This window comes from Homalodisca vitripennis, chromosome 1, assembly GCF_021130785.1.
Source record: "Homalodisca vitripennis isolate AUS2020 chromosome 1, UT_GWSS_2.1, whole genome shotgun sequence".
NCBI lineage: Eukaryota > Metazoa > Arthropoda > Insecta > Hemiptera > Cicadellidae > Homalodisca > Homalodisca vitripennis.
This window is the reverse complement of record NC_060207.1, coordinates 161,205,564-161,229,514: the sequence shown is the minus strand read 5'-3', so window position 1 is coordinate 161,229,514 and position 23,951 is coordinate 161,205,564. Positions and strand designations below refer to the sequence as shown.

At 31.6% G+C, this 23,951-nt stretch overlaps 1 protein-coding gene across 3 annotated transcripts in view; it reads right to left on the bottom strand.

Moving 5' to 3' along the window:
- LOC124375224 (protein tincar) overlaps positions 1 to 23,951 on the bottom strand; it is a 450,528-nt gene that overhangs the window by 259,259 nt on the left and 167,318 nt on the right. For all 3 annotated transcript variants that reach the window (XM_046833357.1, XM_046833358.1, XM_046833359.1), the window contains exon 4: positions 16,337 to 16,354. The gene's annotated coding sequence lies outside the window, so the exon portion shown is untranslated. The remainder of the gene's footprint in view (positions 1 to 16,336; positions 16,355 to 23,951) is intronic.

Sequence of the window (23,951 nt, the reverse complement as noted above, 5' to 3'; positions counted from 1 at the left end):
AATTTACGTGTTTATGTGTAATGTAATGATCTGTTTACTGATTTTAGAGCATATAAATTTCAACTCGTATTACGTCAATAGTAAAAGGAATATATTCATTAACCTTAAACATTTTATGTTATGACTAAATTGTGATGGTGACATAGACAGAACTAATATGGACAATACTGTAAATAATGTCAATAAAAACAATTTGTTTAAGATGATATTTTAAGGATGAGTATTACTTGTTCACAAAATATATACTTTTTTCCGTAATATAAACTTATCTTAGTTTAATTTTAATTTATTTCTTACAGAAACACATGAAAATACTGTAAAATTATTTACATTAGTTTAATGTGTTTGGTTAAATCAATACATTCCATAAGGTGTAGTGTGTATATATAAAAACAAAAATACATTTATATATATATATATATATATATATATATATATATATATAAACACTACACCTATAAACGCCAAGTAATATACCAATATATGTATATCGTTTGAAATTAAACAAATGTGATAACATTACAATTTGTATGAACATTTGTTGTTCTTACAATTATAGGACGGATATAATTTGAAAACAGAATAAAAACATAACCAACTACTTACCTTTATAACAAATTAGAAACGATTTATAAACTGCTTCGCATGAGGGAGTGGATGTAATGAACATAGCAACCATTGAAAACAGTGTTTAACCAATTACACGGTTTAACCAATTTATACCAACAGTATTTTGTTTTTAGGAAAACTAATACCTTGATTGAAATAAATATCGAATTAGTCACATACGAGTATTGGAATAGTATAGAGTGCAATAATCACTATCGAGTAAGTACGAAGGTCACTAACACAATAAGAAGTCAAACTTACACTGAATTAGAAACTAATTCTTAAAATAAATACTTATCTAGATGGAATTACTCGTGAGAAACAGATAAGGGGCTGCCTACAAATACACTCAATCCTATTCGAAGAGGTTTCATCGTTAACTGTAAATTTAGTCTTAAGCCATTAGTGAACTGTTCGGAGAATTATTGACTGGACAACGAAGAGGGGACTAGCTAGAGTTTGCTGTTGGAACGTGGGTTTCAGTAACTTGGCCAATTTGTACATTTGTTAAATGTTGGGCTCTCTTAAGCCAATGTCGTCTTATTGAATGTATTAATAATACGTTGAGACGATATTGATTATTCCTCCTCATAAACAAATGTATAGTGATATTAAGAAATGATGTATTAGTATTGATCACAGTTAATAAAATTAAAATTTATAATTAGGTAAATACTAAATTAAAAAATGCCACTAATATAGATAACGTTTGTTAAACTCTTATCTGCCAACAACCAACATCATATCTTCTGCAAGAGTTGAAAGTTTACATGTTCTTGAACATGTAAACTTTAGTAGCTAACTACTAAACAACAAATAGTGAGTTACACAGTTTTTTAGGACATGAAAAGGTGCGCCCCAAATATTTATTTTATAGACACTTAAAAAAATGTAATTGGTATTTGTTTGAAGATATAAAAAGAAGACAGGATAATAAAAGCAGAAAGGAAAAGTAGAACTAATATTGGCGCGTATCCTTGGTAGTTATATACACTTCTGCCAGGATTTATAACAAACACAGTTATCAGAAGAAGACAATATGCCAAGTTTTCTTGCTTGGAAACCTGTTGCTAGTACACTGTTACTGAGTCGTAAAAATTCAAAATTGACCTCATATTAAAAATTGATCAGCCATGTAATGACACAAGTTATATTTCGAGGTACATTGTTAAAGTAATAGATGGAATATAAACAATTCGTACTCTATTATAATACACAGAAGAAACCTTATCTACAGAAAGTTATTTCCTAAGAACTTCTGCCATTTCGACATCTGACAAATAGTTTAACATGGTGTATATTACTATGCCATCTTATACGTACTCAAGTGCACAGATTCCTCATTAAAAATGTATTAATTTAATAGCTATTAGGCTGTTAACTAATAGTACATTCAATTTTTAACATTAATTATGGCCATAATCTTAGTAACATCATAAACGCAATAGTTTTTAAGATGTTCGGATGTTTAGATATAAGAATAAATCATATAAATAATCTGAATATCACTTTTAAAATAGAGTTATTGTGAATAAGTAACTAGAAAATTTGTTTTCAAGAAAGGTATTAGAATTTATTTGAAAACATTTAACAAAATTAATATATTTAATGTTTTTCCCTGTATGTTAGACATATTGTTTTAAAAATATGTACAATATGGTAATAATGTTTTCATTAATAACATTGCCGTTTTTTGGAAAAAAATAAAGATTAAAAAAGTATCCGCGATTTTGTCTTTGATTGTTACTTAGCCTTATCTGAATGTAAACTAAGTTTAAATTAATTTGGCAAAACTTAAATTACCACATTTCTCTCCTACTTAGAAAGTAATCTCAAGTCACCATATCTAAATTTATTCCAAAAATCTACTTAAAAAATAAACTTTCACGCTCGAAGGAAAGCTGTAAAGTTGTGTGTTTAATTAATGTTTAAATAAGTAATAACATTTCTTAATATTCTTATTCATTAGAGTTAAAAAGCGACTCTGTAAGGTTTTGACTCAATGGTACAAGGAAATCATGGAGAGACAGTACTTCATATTACCTACGATTCCGATAATTGGAATGCATATATACTATGCATTTACCTTCGGTGGAACGAACAAAAGTTAATTATTAATAATACTACATACCGAAACTCTTACTTTTAGAATATATATTTACAGAAATATTTACATTTGATCTTGTTCGCTTTTTATAGCAGATACGCTGTTGCTCAGTTTCTATTTCAATTATTCACAATTATACATGTTACTGTCTAACAATTTTTCCAATTCTTCGTTCGTAAACTTAGTATTGAAGAATTAGAATAATGAAGGTTAATAGTAGATTTAAATAGAACATTGGTTTCATTTAAGTGAATAACAGGATTAATGCATACGTAGCCATTGTTCAGTGTATAACACAATGCACATTTACCTACCACAGCATGCATAATCAGTGTAACAGTTTCTAACACATTTAACAAATTCTGTTCATGCCAATTATCCCTTACCTTAATACGCTTGGCTCTGGGTAATCAGCTGGATAATCAGCACTCATATAGAAGAGCACTGTTATATTATCAAATTATTACGTAATATGAAGATATTTTAATTATTTTGGTACACAGTTCGTTCATATATTTTGGTCTATTTATTTAGATTAACGACGTATAGATTAACAACCGGCTAATTTTTTTTATCGTTACACATTTTTATGCTATATAGCCTTGTCAACTTATGTGTTGAAATTTAAAAACTCAAGATAAAATGAGACCACCCCGACCATAAAATGTAATTTTGTCACGCATTCAATCTTTCGCTATCGAAAATCGCCTTGGCTAGCAAGCGGGGCAGTGTCATTAATACAAACCACTCCTGCAACCTTCGTAGCTGTAATCCCTTTATCTTCATGCAAGAGTATGCCTGGTCATAATAAATATGAGTTTTATATCGTGGATAAATATGGATAGTCAGTATAACAGTTTCTAACGGATAATATAATCCGTCAACCATTTTTGGAATCATCCGTCAATCTATGTTTAAAGTATTTAAATTTTAAAAGTTAGCTATGTTCAGGACTCAGTTAGATATAAAAACAGTGGAGAATAATAAACATTAATGTCAGGTTTGAATTCAGTTCTAAGAACGAAACAATACTATTAGTCTATACCATTGTACTGTAGTAATAAATATAATTCTAAGTAAGTTCACAGCAATTGTTGCAGTAAACCAGTAAATTCCTGTCACTGCTCACGATCGCAGTTGAATTAAACATCTGAGGGAAGGTATTATAAACATCACACTAGGTATTGAGGAAAGGGCGGCTGAAAGAGGGAAAGAAAAAGCTGATAGAAGGGAAGGGAGAATGACCAGTCCATTTATAAGAGACCTGACAAGCGACATGGGGTGGCCCGGCCCGGCAGTCCAGTAAACTATATCGGACCGACAGCCTTTGAATCGAGATTACGACAAATATTATTAATGGCTACAGATAATACACGGGCTTTTCATTTTCTTCAATTGTTTTCTGTAGGTTTAATTTATTACAGCTGAGATAAACATACGGAGAAATTAATTGGGATTTATACAGATTGTAGGTGTAGGTAAATTAGTTTTATATACGTTTTCTGAAAATATGGTTGACTGATTATATTTATAATATAGTACACATTAAAATGTTAGGAGTGGTCTTAGTTTACCATGTGGAGGTAGGGGTAAAAGTCCCCTTTAACATATGGAACAGCACCAACCCTATCACGGTCATGCTATTTACTCACAGCCTGTTCCAAGGCTTTGATCATAGGCATGTCTTAAAACACCCAAGCAGGTTTTAGATATTTTGTAGATTTTTGCATACATTATCGTATAATCGTTATTAGATATTATATGAAGTTAAAATGAGTTTTGCTGTGTTTCTAAAGAGTCTTAGTATCGGTAATAGAATTGTAATGTTCTTTAGTATAACTTCAAAAACAAGACATCTTTTATTTTTTTGTTATACAATTTTTCTAATTGGACTTCGAAAAGAATACCATATTCCTTATTTATTTTATAACTATTAGTTGATACACAATATATTTTTGAAACCAAAAACAAATAAGTCATAGGGGTAAGTTTATAAATTATATTTTGTGGGCGTTTCTTGAAATACGTGAAATCATCTAATTCATAAACACAACAAATACTCAATTCTCATAAATACAAAAAATATTTAAAAATGCAGCTATTTAAAGAGCAATATTATATAAGTTATTTAGAATAATTTAAAGAGCAATAACACACACACACACACACACACACACACACACACACACACACAAAGAATTATTTATGTATGAAATATTCAAGTATAAAAGCAATAAACCCTTGAAAAAACTTCGAATGTGATTTTTAATGTAATTTAGAATTATTTTTACAAATGTTTGTAAAAGCGGACGTTGGAAGTGAAAGGGAAATGACTTGAGAAACAACCACCAATGAACACTATTCATTGCAACAATCGATAATAGTTTCCCCGAGCTAAGACATGATCGCCGTCGGTCACCCATCCATGGAATAGCCACGCTCGTAACTGCTGATTTGGTTAGCCGCTGCATCAACAACCTATGCTAAACGTACAGAGGAGCATAATCCTGCAACAATATGATGAGCATATGTTTTACTGCGCATCAATGTAAACAGAAAACATTATAATATGCTTTTATATTAATGCAATCTATCACGATTTAAAATTTCTTCTTTATTAATTCAAGGCAAAGCAAAATGTAAAGAATTATTCGGTAGGGTTTAATGTGATACAGGTAATTTCTCACTATATAACAGTTTTATAGTTTTTGAATAACAAAAACGTAAAAAAGTTATAAACAATCACAGTTTTATTATAGTGCTAGAAAATGAACGGTTAAAAAGACAGGAACTATACAAACAAATACAATATTAGAGCAGAAATTATTGCCAATGATGTTATTTACAATCCTAAGTTGTGTCTATAATCTTTCAATGAGGAATATGCATTAGAAACATTCCAACTAAACTTAAGTTGGTAAGTAAATGTTAACCACAAATAATGTTAAAACTCGTACATCTGAAGCGGTCAAATTGAACTGTTACAATAAAGGTTCTAGAAGAGATGTAACTTTGTTCTGTACATTTCCATAAGCGTGGATTGAATATAAAGTGTCCCATAATGTACTCTTTACAGAGGGCTAAATTTACGGATAACCCGCAACTTTCAGTAGTACGGTTACAACCAGGTATATCCTTACACATTATACCTAATATAACTTTAATTTTTAATGTTGATGTAACTCGTAAGGTCACGTAGTCCACGCTACGTATATTGTATATTATAATTTTTGCTGATATTCATGATTATGTGAATTATTTAAATTTAGTAACTGAGCGGTTGGCGATTCAGTGCTTCAGGAGTAAGGGTTCGAATTCTCAGATCAGACATGGCGTTTTCTACGTTAACAAATCTAAGAAATATAATCAAATGATAAACGGTTTCGGGCTTCAGCTTTAGATAAACCTCAACACTTTTAAATTTATATTAAATGCTTTCTAGCGTGAGTTAGGCATATTTGTGCCTAATTACGCAGTAACCCGTTGGCCGAACTAGCTCGGAGAAACTATTATTATAAAAAATAGGCAGAATCCATAACTGGATTCCTCTTTTTTCTGCTACTGTATTTTAGTATATGATGACGGCGTCGTGACCAACCTATTCTCAAAGATCCTTAAGCCAAAAAGTTTATCTGGCAAATAGTTTTACTAAGTTAAGATTTACATACAATAAGATGACAACAATTGATTTACAAGGCATAAACGCTAGTATTCCAAATTTTTAAGTAATATAATTAAACAGAATACATAAACAGCGAACGAGTCACAAGTTAGTTTTTTGTATGAAGTTGACATTGCAAGTTTTTCTAAAGCTTTCAAGCTCTTTATTAAAGCAAGAAATTGCACAATACAGTTTAAATACATATTTTGGTAATTTTCTGTAAAATGTAAATAAACATGATTGCATAATAATGTTTGCATATTTGTTTATTACATAGTTTCCTCGTTGCCAACATATTTACAGTAAGTGCGATGTTAAATTTTATAGTTTACTTTTACAAAGTATTTCTGTATAAAGGGTAATTTTAATTTATTTCTGATGTTTAAACATTGAATTTTGAAAGATATAAGATATTTTATGTCTGTTTTTCAGTATTATCACGTATTAGGATAGCAATCAATGGGTAAATAATCTTAAAATGTTAATTCAAACAAATAACATGTCAATAATTTTATTTGATAGCATCAGTCTACAATTTAAATATGTCATTGATTATCATGTACTTGCGAGGAGTAGTCTACAAAGAACGCACTGTGTCGTATTATTATTAAGTAAATAAAGTGCCCTTGTGATATCCTGTATATTTGATGCAAGGTAATTTGTCGCAAATTGCTTACGGCAAAGTAGTTGAGAAAAATTCACTTCTAATTAAGTTATTAGAAAGGAATCAACAGATCGTCTTCATCCAGCACAACTATAACTAAGTGTTACGAGTGAACATAAATCAATTTCGGAAAAGGTTTACACAAGGTTTTACTTCATACCTACATACCGTTTATTGTGTTATTATGTTTAACATTGTATCGCAGATTCTTAGATTAGATCATTAGATTCTTTCATTGTTTTAATTTAAAATTTTAGACATTGCTCTTATTATAAAATTGTATATGTGATAGAATGCCGATTCCACTATAACAATAACCAGTAGCTTTTAACAATCAAAAGTGTTATAAAACAATAAGAGAGTTTTTATAAAACATGATAGTTAAATAACACGATTTTATATTTGACATAAAGACAATCGATCTTTAGTTTTTGGATAAAAACTAAGCCTCACTAAATTTACTTTGAAATGCACAGTTTATTCTTAATTAACTATGATTCGAATGACTGAATTCTTATCTGAGCACGATACTTGTATAAGCCATATAACACTGATTTCGATTATGTTAAACTTTTAATTTACTCGCTTACTGCTTTATAAATACTTATTAAGAATTAACACAGACGTTGGTGGTTCAGAACACTAATCAATGACTTAAAAACTTTTTGCCACTAGATTTATAATTAAGACAAACCAAAGTATATATCACTGGTGTTTAAAGATCCAGGAATTTGAGATTGGATTTGAAACATATAAAGTTATTATTACAAAAGCCATATTCTAACGTTTATTGTATCCGTAACAAACTAAGCCTTTAATGTCGAGGTTACTTGCAAAATCTTTAATCTATATTTGCTTACTTCTTTAATGTCTTTGATTAACTAATTAACCATAGAAAAGAATATTTTTTTCTTATTTAACATGAATGATCGGCTTAGAACCACTCATGAGTTGACTGAGCTCATCGTAGAACTCACTTGTCTATGTAGAATCTGAAGCACGAAAATTTAAAATTAAATATCTTTCTTAAAATATCTTACCACTATACATTAATTTTTGTTCATGTTCATAAGTTATAACACGCAAAAAATTCTGAAAAAAGATATACATTCTAGATCCATTAATTTTATCCTCCAATTTCTTGTGTAAAATACTCATATTGTATTTAGTTTTGTTTATAGATTCCTTTAATAAAATAACTTATTAAACGGTCATAAGAACAAAGTGGGAGGAAGGAACGTGCCGAGACGTCATGGTGGTGAGTTGGATTATTACTGCTCCGTACATTCTACTTTGTATACTCAAGTTTGGTCGCCGAGTCATCTAGTAGTTAGTTCATTTTACTAATCAAGGACTTTCCAAACCCCTTTAGTGGCCACTAGCTTTATAATTAAGACCAAAGTAAGATATCATCACTTGTGTTTAAAGATCCAGAGATTTGGAATTCTTATGATTGATTTAGAGTGAAGATTGACTACACATTATTAAATTGCGCTTAAAGTTACGGTAGAGTTAGTTATTAAAAAATAATACAGAACATTGTTCGGTGCTAACCACGGTTCGAAGGTCATTGTACAATTATAGCCAGAACCAAAAGGAATACGCTTCGGATTCTGCTTTGCGAATCATGATGCTCAGTCTTTTCAGTGACTCGGTATAAGTATCTTTAATACATTTTTTAGTAGATGTATGATGCTTTGAAGAGTTAGAAGATAATTCTACAGAACATATTTTTTGTTTCCGGCAGACAAAAGAAAATGAGTCTACTACTAAGTAGGATAGGCTTCAGACTACTGATAGCTACGGTTAAATCTAACATGCCATCGTAGAACTCATTGGTCTATGTAAGAAAGAAGCTTCACGCAAAATTTAAAATTCACAAATGAAATTTCTTGAGATATCTACCACTGATACATTCATATTTTTGTTCATTGAGTTTCTAGCAGTTAAAATATTAAAGGTTCTAGTGAGTTAGGGATGGCGCTAACACGCAAAAATGTGCTGAGATCAAATCTATCACCGACTTCTATATTCATTTTCCACTCCATTAATTTTCACAATCTTTTTTACTTTAACTATAAATATAATTAGAAACCTAAGTAAGAACATGTTAAAATTCTAATCATTGATGTACGTAGTTTGTTTATAGATTTTTTATTTAGTGATAACTTCTTGTCAACCTCACGGTCATAACAAATGTATAACCGTTCGCTAACGCTAAGTATTGATTTAGAAGTGCAATTATGTATGGAACCATCAATTTCACCTATATACTCGATTTTCAAAATTGTTAAAGCTCCCTGCAAAAACTTTAAACCATTTTTACATATAAACCTCGAACGGATAGAGACACCGGCTACTAAAAAGTTTTTCCAGCCCCAATAATGGAGTGATATGGCCTTTTATGAGTTAAATTTGATAAAAAAACTCATTTTTATTAATCAAATAATTAAATGTTGGGAGTAAGAAATCACAGTAAGGAAAGGACAGAGATCAACTGGCCGAGTCATTCAATAAGAATTTATTCAGTATAAGAAGATCGATCCGACCGGCTAAATCCGTCACTTACTGGGAAAAGTTATTAAAAGGGAAATCTTAAACCCAGACAGAGTGTCAGCTTCAGTCTTTTTTTCAAATAAAACTGGGTTCCAGACTGGATATAGACTAAACCTACAATGCCAAGGAAATAGTTCGCGATTCTGTCTTGTGGGACATCAGCTGATTGGTAAATTATTTAAGTGAGATAATGGTATAACCTGCAATCAAGAGGAGGTAAAAAAAGTACCGCGAACTATTCATTTTGTTAATGTGTATTGAAAATGGACCATTGTAAGGATACCAACAGGTAATGCAGAAATTTGCTAGGTCTTGGTTATGAGCTAAAAAATAAAACTCTACCTTAAATTAATACTTAAAGAACTAATTAAGAATAAAAAAGTAAGTGAAAATGTTTCGCTCCATTACCGAACCACAACAAAATTTAAAACGGATGAGCTTCCAGCATAATGGGGTTACGAACAGTATAAAAAGAAATAACATCCGGTTAATTAGAAATACATTTATTCTTTATAAAAATACTGTACTTCTTAACAATTCACTGCACAAAACAGGCCCGACGTGGTTACATTGTTGTACATTTTAATAACAACTTCAACAATATAAAAACTTTAACTTTGAGAAAAGTAAAGTTATAAAAACCTAAAGATAAGGAATGATAGAACAAGCTTTGTTATCATCAGTACTGCTTCTGTTTAATCACCGCATTCATGGGAGAGTTAAGAGTTACGTGACCTTGCAGCCCTGCAGCTCTGTTTCAATATATTCCTAACTAAAGTATTGATTAGAAGATTATTACTTTGTACTTAGAAACCATACTAATTTCAAACTATTAAGCCCACGATTTTCAAAATTGTCTAAAGCTCAAGTTATCAAAAAAAATGGACCTTCTCATATAGATACCAAAGAACAAGGAAATGTTAGATACTTTCAAGAACATGAACGCCTTTGATAAAAATTCCCCCCAATTTATCGTGTACGATTACAAGATGATGTGATGACTGTTCATATAGATACAGTAATAACCGATAAGAAAATTGAAATGTTAAGCCAAAACTCACCATAAACATGACGCTCTGAAAGATAAATTCCCCACCAAGTTATCGTGTACGATTACAAGATGGATGTGAGTGACTGTTCATATAGATACATCCTCAATAAACGATAGTAGAAATGTTAAGCCAAAACTCACCAAGAACTCGACGCTCTGAGATGATAAAATTCCCGCCAAGTTATCGTGTACGATTACAAAATGGCCGTGACTGACTGTTCATATAGATAATCCTCAATAACCGATAGCAATTGAAATGTTAAGCCAAAACTCACCAAGAACATGGCGCCTCAATGAGCAAATTCCTCGACAAGTTCTCTTGTTCAACTGGAGCTATAAGGATGTGACTGACCACGCCATGGACACTCCGTCTGTCTTGTGGTACATCCTGAACTGATAGAGACAAGACACTGCGAGATCCACGTTCCACGTTCGACCCCAGGCATCTAGTCATAAATTTCTGTACGGCGAGGGCCATCTGATTTTATTTCAATTATAAAAAGCAGGAATTTGCATTAAATATACCAAGATAATAACATATTTTAGATAAGCTAAATGTAAAATAGCATGTTGAATCTTATTTAACATTGTTTTATATCGTTAGCAATAAAAAATGGGTTTACAATGGTTTTCCACTCAAAAACGGCTTTTTGTAAATATCCGATGTCCTTCGTCTCGATCCGTACTGCCTTTCGACTGATCACTGTAGAAATACATTTTCTTTATAAAAATGGTACAATGGTTTCACAATGCATTAATATTGACTTTAAAGTCAAATTTAAAGTTATTTTACGAAAATGCTTTGAAATTGAAAACTTTACCGCACTACAAAGGAAATTGAGCATGTAACTAAGGCCTAAAATAAGTCCTGAAGATACAACTTTTTATTGTATTCATAACATTTATAAAGTTTAAAATTTATTTATGATTGTGTAAATTGACATTTTTAGATAATTAAATTTAAGCCAATAAAAATCAAATGTTGAAAAATATTACCCACAAGAAAATGTTTTTATTAATACGAATGATCGTAATTCCACAAGCACTATTTACATGGATACCAATCACGTTAAAATCTATATCTTCATCTTCAAATCGCTTTTCTTTGGCCTCTGATCATGTAAAATTCCCAGTAGAGAATAAAAAATGTCTTATTAATGACTGTATACATTATTATAATCATCTTAAGAATAACGGGATTCAAGCGAAAACCACTTTATTTAAAAAATATCAATGTTCAGTTTACGAGGATGAGCAAGATGTCATTCAAGAAAGTGAGTTAAATAGCAAAATATAAGTTACGCTAAGAAAATAAAAACATTACACTTACATTGTTGAAAAAGTAATTTAGAAATCCAGCAATACTGAAATCTAGTAAATAATATTTAATAGACATTTTATACAAATAACTAGCTGTTTCCCGAGGATTCGCACGCTTTTCGTAAGTTTTGCCCGCGATCGCATTTCTGGTTGAATGTTAAATTATATTTCCAGTAATGTAGGATTTTACTTATGTCACGATCAAGAAAAAATAGTCAAAAATGTATTGTACATGCAAAGTATTTTATTACAAGTGGTCTACCACTCAACCTTTAACTAAACCAAAAATATAGTTAGACAATAAAACATCATAACTTAGCGCCTTCAAATAGTGTTTCACTCAAAATTACGTATTTTCTCGTAATTGCAGGTAAATTGACATTTTAAAACTTTTCTTCATTTATGCCGTTTATATTCACAACTTAAGCGAATAATCAGATAATAACTATCCTACTTCTAAGTTAGACTAAATTACGGATACATGTGAAATTTGATTGAAATTGGTTCAGTCGTTTTGGAGTTATTGCATGTAAAACATCGTGAACTCAAGATTTTTATTTGAAAGATATTACCCTCTACAAATGATTACAGCACAAATTTCAATAATCCATTATGGTACGACACGCAACATTTAAAAATTTTAAATAATTTTTATGCTTATCATTCTTATAAAATGTAAACAATTGAATGTATGAATTTTACGTTAATTGAACATTATAATAGAATTTAAGTTCATTTCAAATGTTAATCTGGACCAAAAAAAATCATTAAAAAAATAATCAATATGTGTAATATTTACTAACTTATTATTGTAATAACCATTAATATTAGCTAAGAAATATGAGAAATAATATATATGTTTACAATTTTTTATATTGGAAATAACTTGCACTCTTTGCTTAGTATTTCTGTAATAAACTGAACATGTATAATTTTAACGGGCAAAGTTGATGGTTATCATCATCACATCTCCATGCAGGACAATAGAACACCAATAAAGACAATAACTAGAACGTAATATAGCGTTCACCTGACCCACATCAACACAGGAGTACTTACTTAGCCCGAATTGACTCGAACACGGTTAAGTCTGTCTGAGTGTCCAAGTTTAGTAGCTCTGAGCCTTTCGCTGCTTTATAGGTGGAGTTGTACTCGACCGTTTATGTGTACGCCTATCTTTCTGTGAGGTTTATTGTTCTTCTGTTAATGTCATCCTTAAAATTGAAAAAAACTTTAAAATTCTACTTTAATATTCCTGTAATCAACAATTAATTTGAACGTGAAATATATTAAGGAATATATTACATGTTTTTAATTACACTTCTAATAATATAAATACCTAATACTAGACAAATATTTTAAACATTTAACTTTTAATAGCTAACTATCATCTTTCTATTATTTATGTTAATCTGTGCACCATAACTTAAATAAATCTCGAATTAATATTTTTAGTGTTTCTTCTATAAGCACAACTGAGAGGTTTTATCAACTCTAAACTTGAATAGTTTTGGAATTAGAGTTTATTTATTTCCTTCTAAGCAAAAGATTCCGTAAAACATATCGTCATATTCCATGTGATATATTTCAAAGTAAATTAATGGAACACGTTCATAATTTATTCATCCTATCTAAAAAAAACTTAATTGAATCTGCAGCGTTTAATATTCCTTCAGTCAACAATTAATTTACTGAATATCGCTGAGATATACATTACTGTTATAATTTAAATTTTCTCTCTTTTATAATTTAATAAGATTCCAAGACAAATAATTGTAAGACGTGAAAATATCAGACACTCAGTATGTATTTGTCACGATAAGTGTTACTAGCTAAGTACTATTGAGAACTCTTGAGACATCTGCAATGTGACTACATTAATTAAACTTTTATAGTTTATACTAATTTCGAAGTATTTGAATGATATACACAAAGATTAACTACAAAATAATTAAAATCAAAAGAAATAAAAGAAGCTTTCCAGCACTGACTACATGTCTCCTTGACATAAAATGGAATTATTTTAAATGCTCAATTAAATATTATTGAATCCTCTTATTAATTTTATTTTGAAAAAAAAAACACCCCAAATTTGGTTAGTTTTAACATTATTTTAAAAAACAAAATCTATTTAATAACATTCTTTTTATTTATAGTTTAAAATTTAATAAATTTAAAGAAGTTAGTGAATTGAAGTAAGCATTTATCGAAAGCCTTATAAAAAATATTTTTGAAATTCAACAATACAAAATTTATATGAAAGACCCAGTGCTTGTTGAAAGGGCGGTAGTTACCTGAACAAGACAAAGACAGCTTAGGTACAGCCAGACAAAAAGCCCCCTTGCCAGTCCTTCATTTCTGTTAATGTCAGATGTTTATATTGAAATGCGCATTTACAATTGACTCCTTACTCGAAAACTGCTATCGTTTGGTTTACCGCAGTTCGTTTTCAGACCATATAATTACACAAGATACAATTATTAGAACACAATAAGAAGTCACATCTCTCTAAAAGCATTGCTTTAAATAGTACTAACATTTCTAGAAGAATTGAAGAAATAATAATTATTTAATATATTTTTTTATAGACCCCTGTTAGTTGTAAATAGGACTAAGCTAGCTATAATAGCCCTTTAATTCATTTGTTTATAAAAGATAAAAAAACAATAAATATGATAGCTCGTCACGTCACTTTGGGAATACATAAATTACAATAGTTGATTTAATTGGGAAAACTAATCAATTACTATAAATTATTGTTTAAGGATTCACTAGAAGTTTATATATTACCAAGTTCATTTAACAAGAACAGTAAATCATAATTGTTTCTTCTTCAACAGCCACACTTCGATTTCTGCTACGTCATATTTTTTTTAGTTTTCCTACTTTTTGATTGCTCATCTTCCCAATTTTACTTTAGTTTGAAGCCCAAAAAGCGAAGATATGCAGTAAGTGTTTTTTTTTTTCTTTTCCTTTACTCCTTTCCTTCCTTTTAGTTTTCGATGGTTTGTGAAATACAAACATACGCTTAAATATATTTTATTGACTTTAAATTTAACAAGAAAATTCCTAACCATATAGGCGATGTTGAGTTCGATAATGAGTTTGAAATCTATCTTTAAATTGGTCTTATGGATAACCGTGATGGCAATATGTAAAACCATAGAATAAACGAAGTTGCAAACAGACTTAGCTCAATCATTTACATTCTAACATGTAATATTTTGATGGTTTTGGTTGATAAGACTTTTGTTACATTATATCACGTCCTAAGAGTATCGTACCGTTGTATCAGTTTATTTTTTATATAAAAAATAGAGTTCGATGATGGTGCATGTCCCTCCACAGGATTTAGTTGAGCGTTAGCAAAACCTAAGAATGAATAAAGTTGTGAACTGAAATTACATATATTTTGCTTATCTATTACTAAAAGTTCTGTAAAAATTCCTCGTCTGTCTATCTATTTACCTGTGTGTCTTTATTCGCTCAAGAACGAATTGAGTTCTTAACTTGAAATTTTACATGTAACTTAAATTCTACCTAGGCAGCGTCGGTTTGATAATGAGCATGTCCCTCTACAAATGAGGCTGAGCATTTACGTAGCCTTATCTATCAGCAAGACATCTCGAAAAGAGATGTCATATGTAGAATTCATTTCTAAATAGTCAAGAATAAGTTTGATAATACTACACATCCATCCATGGGAACTTGGCTGGAGACATCGCTCAGTAGGAGGGTGCAATTTATCTTCTGTCTGTTTGTCCACTTGACATCCTAGAGCATGTAATGAGTGTAGATTTAAACTTTTGCATGCAACTGTAGCGAAACCATATGAACTATAATCACTATGATTATATGGTATTGAATAGTGTGCGACATGTGATCTACGTATTCCTACATTGTAATTAGTACAACAAAACTCTAAAACTGTAATATTCGGCTTATTTCATAAAATAATAAACAAAATATCATAGACTTTTAAAAGTAATACTAATGATAATGATCATTATATCGAGCTCCAGCACTCAGTTGAATGTAAAATCCCTCCGGCCTGCTGCACGAGAGGTGAGTTTGTTGGAAACGTAAACTCAACACGACTCACGCTCAGACAACTTTGGAACCACGTCACGCTCGAGAGAACTGCTGACACGCGTGCTGAGTCAAGTCAAATTCTAGATTCTGTCTTCTACTTGGTATTTGATTTTAAAATAAATCAAGATACTATTGTAGTTGAGTCAATTAACTAGTATTTTACCGTGAACCATGTCGCGGAAGTGACGCTCGGACAAAAAGCAGAGTAACAAAAATCGTGGGCATTCCTGAAAAATCATGTAATTGGCATTAGCAAAATGTGTAATAATTACTTACCTAGCTCGCTTCAATGATCTGGAACACAAAAAAACGGTTAAAATACCAACGTTTTCTTTGTAATGTATATTATATAAATGCATTAAGCAATTGACACATTTAGTTTTAGAGCAATAAATCAAAATTAACCCTACTTAATTACGGTTTTTTATAGAAAATTAAATAATATAACCTATAAATTATACTTATCGGGCAGAAATATTATACAAGTCAAGTTTAAAGTGTCATTATCATACAGAGTATTTACTAACTCTACGGAAATATTTTGGGAATTTCTTCTTCGTGTTGTAGACAAACAAAATATTGTAACACAAAAATGGTTTACTGTCTGTCCTGTACATACTGTCTGTCTCTTATTGCGTTTTAAAATTTTCATTATTCGTTTCAGAAATGAATAAAGATCAAAAACTCTAATTTTGAATAATTTTATTTTCTTTCAATGTCAAAACCAAAAGAAAACTTTATATTATACTAATACATTACGTTTCATATAATTTCAAACGTGTTGACCCGTAAAACATAACAATGGGCAAAGATATAATGTAGCTATATGCTTGTAACTTACATTTTCATTGTTTTACATGTTTACGACATTATTAATCATGCGTTAGAATCGTTAAACGGTAGTATCTACGTTATTTCATGGCCGAGTTTACGTTTTAGGTGTCAAAATATTTCTAATTAGGTGTAGCAGCTATTATGCTTTACAAATTTCTTAATTTTATTAGCTTTTATGGCATGGCTTAATATGACAATATAATATGAATTGAGCATGCCAAATAAAAAACAACTAGCAATTAAAAAAATGTATTATTATAATTAATTATTTTTAGTGATTTCTGAAATTTAAAAAATTATTAGTAAAAAAACGCATACATACAGAGAGATGGAAAACCCATTTCTGACCCTTGTTTATATAAATTTTTTTGTCTTTACAAGATGGAGAAATTTTCCAAAATATTTTCGAAGACCTCTTAAAACACCCTGTGTTTAGCAATCATTGGCACCATTTAAACGTCTTTTGAATATTAAAATATTTAAGTTAAAAGAAAATTTTGAAATATTTTCTACGGGAAAAAACCAACAGCACAAATTAACTTTCCAACAGGATAACAGGAAAAGTGAGGTTGTAAACAACAAACGGTGGTGCTCCCTGGCGACGTGAAGCGGCAGTTTGTGAAGCGATGACGGTTGGTCCCCGGGGCTTACCATTTGTCACGTGACTTGTGTCTGTCAGTCAAACAATCCTCACCTGCCCCCAGAGCGAGGGAGGGGTTGATTATTCAATGCCATTGAAAATAAATCTCAATAGAATTTATTGTTACCATTACTAATTATAAAATCAATCAACAGTCCATGAGTTACGTGTATTTATGGAAAGGAAGTAATTAATTAGTTTTATTTTAGCATATTTTATAGTATGCAATACCAACGCAACGGCGTCATATAATATACTGACATCTAATATTTGATTCAGGTTATTTGAAGTTTTTTTAACATGAAGATATGTGATTATAAAATAGGTGCAAGTTATTACATGTTATAAGCTACCAAAGACATTAATTTCCGTTATTTATAGTTTTAGTCTTAATATTAACTAATGAATTTGAAAGTTTAGTGGAAATAAAAAACATGCAAAAAGCAATATTTTTATTAATCATACACTTTGTTACAAAAATGGAAAGCGAAACTAAACTTCGCTAAGTTGTGAAAAAACACAATATCATTAGTTTACAATATACATTACGTTTATTTTATAATAATCGAATACTCTTAAAAAGTGGATGTTGACCGTGGGCGCAATGCGTGCTTCAGTAAGCATAAAACTCAAGCATTAGAACTGTGCATACTGTAAATAATGAATGCCTACAATGTAAAATTCACAAGGAAACATGACAGCTTTGCGAACTGTATTTCCCTTTTAATTTCAATTTAACTTCGGAATACAGTAATCCGAAATTCACCTAATTAAGCCACTTTTTACCCCTCGTTAATTAACGACAAACCCTTCTCCCTCGTGAACTGGGAGCTTTAATAACATCCAACAGTGTACAGCTGCTTGACTTAATATTGGTTTAAAACCCCTTACCGGAAGTCTCAGAATTGTTCATCATAATGCTAAGTAAGCAAAGATATACTTTGAGTAGTCAAGTGGCAATGCACTAAGCGGTTTGACTACGGTCTTAGGTATTTGTTTTAAGTTTGTAGTAAGGTGTCCGGGAAATGGTACAAAGCCTTGATCTAGCACTTGGAAGAGTAAATTAAATCTTCTTGCAGTAATAAACCAGCTAAAAGTAAAAAGAAACATATGCCTTTGTATGTAATATTCTAATATCATTTTACGTAATTCTTCCCTGTAAAACGTTCATAATATATTCATCCGTTGAATAACTTTACTTTAAATACAATGGCTAATCCAGTATGTTGTTTGAGAACGAAGCAGTAATTACCAACCCTGTCTCTTTGCAGCTTGAGGGTTGAGGTTGTTATTACTGTAATTTCAGGTGTTCGGGCAGCAATGGAATTTAATAACCACTCGCTCGAAGGCAAGGCAATTGTCACATCGAGGCTTCAATTTTAAATAGTTTGAATTGTTTTGAAAGCATTTCAATGACTATTTTAGCGGAAGAAATATTCAGTTATAATAAATGAAAGAATGTCTGTATAATATATATATATATATATAGTATATATATATATATATATATATATATATTGTGTTCGTTGAGACCTCGTTTTGACAAATTAGTTTTACATTTTATTGCAACTCTAAGAGTGACATTAGCACCTTAACTCACAGTCGACTTTTGGAATGTCAATAGACATAAAGCGAAAACACGAAATAGCACATCTGTTCCCAGATTTGGCCGGTAAAAAGTGAAGAATGACTCTTGCAGGCAATATACAGTAGGAGAAGTCTCACTGGAATACTTTACTGGTCACAGCTCGATCTCACGGCCAGACCTTGGAACTACCATTGGGCGAGACGTACAGCAACACTAGGGAATTCTGTTCACTGGTCCAAGTTACTAAGCTCAGTATGATGTCTAGGTTTGGATTGTCTTTGGCACCTTCCTATACGTAATTTAATTATGTGAAAATGGTTTAATGTCTCTGCATTGACGTGTCATATGTTTGTAAAAGACACATTTTTATCCAAACTATTTAAAACCTGGTCAATTGACCACGGAAATAATATACCATCAATTACTCCAAGATTTTAAAATATGTTGTGTACAAGAATGAATCTGTTAACCACTGGAAATGTCAAAATATTCACAGGCTAAGAAACAGCTCAAATTTTGATTTTCATTACTCAATTACCCGTGACTTCGGACCCATTTTCGTAGGTTTTGTATCTGTATGAGTACTACTGGTTTCGAGTGATTTAACTTTGCGACGACAATTTTGAGTTCGCCTTCTTCCCATGACCAATATACGTAAAAAAGTGTATGACTATGATCATTGTAATTTACTTAATCTTGACTCTTTCCCGATTAAGGAATATATATAAACAGCTCTGAGAAGCCTACTTTTGACAAATTCTGACCATTTTATACTTTAGGGCATTTTGTAAGGTAGATAATCACGTACCTAACCGGTTTACTCTAAATATGCTTTAAAAATAAGTCGTTAATCCTTTTGACAATATACTCACTGTGAATGTAAACAAATTGAAAATAAATAACAATGTTTATACAGAACAGTTGATTACATTAGACATTGTCTTTTAATTAATATTTCATAACTTTAGAGACAAAGATGGGATGTTTTGCTACTTTAAAGACCAGTGGGGCGGAGCCCAGAGAGATTTTCAAAATAAAAATAGGCTTATATTCATCCCAGGGGCTGTAAGAATATACATCTACAATGTCAGTGCAATCCGTTGAATAGTTTGCGCGGGAAAGCAAAAAAAAAAAAAAAAAAAAAAAAAAAAAAAAAAAAAAAAAAAAAAAAAAACTAAGGCACTTTCGCATTTATAATATTATTAGGAATAGTTTTATTTTGAAATTACGATTCGGTTTATTGTACTGAGCAGTGTTATTCAATTCCTTTGAAGTTGTTGCCACTTTGCTGATATATATTGTATTGCAGATTGCAAATAAATCGTCCCCTGTCCTCGGTTAACTAAGGAGATTTGATACAAAAAACTCTAATTGGATTCTCTGTTGAAAGTCGGTGCTACCTTTTTTACTTTACCAAGTCTTCATTTTGTTCTTACTTTATTGCTGGTCACAAACGTCACCTCATATTGTTTATTTTTAAAATCACCTTGAACATTACTGAAGGTCCACATTAGTACTTTATTTTGTTCCATTAAAGAGCATTACAATACATTCGTGCTATAAATTTTGTCAGTGCACGCAAAAACATTCCATGTTACGGGTTTCTTCTTCTTCTCACCACCCCTCCAAGATCCTCCCCGCATCTTGTAGACAATGTCCTGCTGTCCTTGTAGCAGTGGGATCGAACTGACGACCCCTTATTGTATTACTAACCCTCCAAGGATGCGTCACATGCAATAAATGCTCCGAAACGGCGAACAGCTTGGGAATTGGAGTGGAGGATGTGATCGGTTGGACAGGGTGATTCTTATAAAAGGGAATCATTTTACGACTATGTCTATAAAAATATGTTACCTCAGGATCAGACACGTTTTGTTCTCATTTCAGGCAGTATTTCAACATTCGAGCATTTGTTGTTATAAACTGGAATAAGAAAGTTACACGATTTTTGCCAGAGTGTGTCCCAGCTACCTACCAACGAAATGAATATAAAGCTTGTTTGAAACGATGTTTGGATTATTCACTCTTAGAAAGAACCTGACATAAATATGTCCACTAGGATACCTATATTAACATCTTTATACAAATCGCATGTTGTCAAATACAATACAATAATGTTAATTATTTTAATAATCTTAACAAAAACAACAACAATAATGTATACACACAAACATTGAACACTATTACTTTATGTATGGGATATACGTACTACGGTTTTCCGCTTAAAAGGAAAGTATATTTCCTATATCTTACACATATACTTGTACAGATACTGCATTTTAAAATTATTTTAACTATAACTACATTACGTAACATGGGTTACGTAATAAACCAAGTGTATACGGCGCTATCTTAAAAACGCTCCAATCGATAAAAATCTTACATTTAAAACTATTACCAACAACAAATAAAGATACCTGTGAAGAATAACTTGAAGAGCGTATTAAAGTAAAGGGCTGAAAAACTTTTATGTTAATTTTGAAAGACAAGATGTAACACCCTCGTGTGTCCTAAGCAGGCGGAGGCGACGACCACACGCACACACTCTGGCGGAGTAATGTGCAATTAACACCTGTAATTTGGAGTGCGAGGACGCCAGCTGCTGTGTAGTGCGGTAAACACTGGATGCCTGGCGCTGTTAGGATGTGTGTGGTTCCTTCACGCTCTCCTACGTGTCTGGAGTTTCATGAGTTGTAAACTGTTCCGTTTCCTAATTACAAAACTTGGAAATTACAATTTATTACAGCATAAACAAAAAATTCTTTTTGTTCTTGTAACATTCTACCAGATGATTTAAAATGGAGATCTACCCTATACGAGGAGTGAATTTCCAGAATAATACCTACTAACTAATATTGCAGATATGCATCGTTCTTGAAGTAGATTTAACAAATTAGATAGAATACAACAGAACAATGTAGCCTGAGCCGGGCTTGAGCTTCAGCTTTCATTTACCTACGCTTTTAAATTTGGTGTATTGAGAGAATTTCGCACATCATGAAAAATATTTCTGGATTGATAGTCTCAGAAAAGGAAATTCGTATATGGAACAGATTTCTAGTAAAAGGTAAATGTACAGTACAATTCAAAACATCCGATATATTAGGATAACCTATTTTTACAAAAGGTATGGTTGAGATACGGTACTATAAACAAGGATGGATAGCAAATGTGCCTACTACGCTGCGCTGGTGACCAACGCCTCGGTAACCGCGACCTTCAACAGCAGCGGTGGTATTGTTGGCATTCAACATAGCGGAGACTACCAAGTGTTTGGTCACACAAAGACCTATTGTAACACCTGCTTTGTATTCACAATACAGTGCTGACGTCCGTTCGATATTGAAAACACAACTCAAACTGAACCTAAAAAGCATCTAGTTGACGTTTTGTGTTTGGTTTCTATTCGAAAGTACGCGTACATGGTCAACGCCTTGCGAATCATATACATTACTCGAATTACACATTATAGATGAAAGTACGTACGCTATCGTACGTTAAGTACGGGATCAAGATTATGAAACAGAATTTAGCTGCTTGTGTTTCGAAGCCTGTAAAATTGAAAAAAAAAAAAAAAAAAAATAGTAATTAACAGTAACATTCATAGTTTTTACGTTTAAAATACTTTTTCTGAGCATTTAGCGAAGCCTCTCCAGCTAGTTTATGACACAATCTTTCACTCTCCATATCAAGATTGCTCGTCATGGGGCGAATGTGAATCCTTCCACATGGCTCGAAGTCTGCCGAGCATCTTGTTAGTAACATTAGTGCCAACTGCACGCATTCTTAATTACTATTGAATTATTGGATCAGCAAAGGAGTAAATACATCTGTTTTGGTTTAAATTTATGAAGCACCGATTACTCTTCCCCAAATATCATCTTCTAGGCCTCAGCTGCTGAGAGATAAAGATTAACCCTATTGTAGGTTGACAGCTCTGCTGGAACGGCTGGAGTGTGTAGGTTATCCAGTTCCACGCACCAACTATTAGACAGTCGTCACTTTTAGACCGTGGACAGCTAATGTTCCATTTCCTGGGAAGTTTGGCAAACCACCATGCCACCGACACAAATCATCTAGTATAATGTGACTTGTTTAAATCCCAACAAAACCGACCGAACAGATATTTTAGATGAGAAACTGAATCACAAAAGAAAGTAAAAGAAACTTATGTCTGGAGTACTTTTCTTCTACGTAAGATATTCTTTATTTATTTGTTGTAGTTCATATAGTTGAGTGTGCCATAATTCTCATCTGGAAAAGCAATTTTTGTTAATACCATATACAAACACACATTGTTGTTACAGATTTCATTAACGATAAGTAAAACAATTAATTTATACGAGGGGCATTCTTCACCTTTCAAAAAAGCCCTTTAAATTTAATTAATAGGTGACAGCAGATTTTGTACAAGAAGTATACTAATAACATTTTCATAATTACATACCAAGTACAGAGCAAGCATTTTTGTAACTTGGAGAACAACTGGCACGTTCCGTGAACAATGTACAGGCACGTGCGTATACAAGCTTGCACACAAATGCTGCTCGGCGTTGGCGTTGGAGCTGGAGCCAAATGAATGTTGTAATTAAGTCATGTACACGGAGTTATGTACTTGTTGTTTATGAGTTCTTTGCACGATCCACAAACGCAGTGTCACTGCATGTATGTGTGATGTATGTGTTTATTTGGTTTGTCTTAAATTATTAAAACACACAATGTACTTAAACACAAGCTGCTACTGGCTCCATCCTAGTCCTAATCTTCATAATGTTAAAATTCGAGAGTTCCTTTGATTTGTTTTGCTTTCACGAGTAGAGTATTCAGCC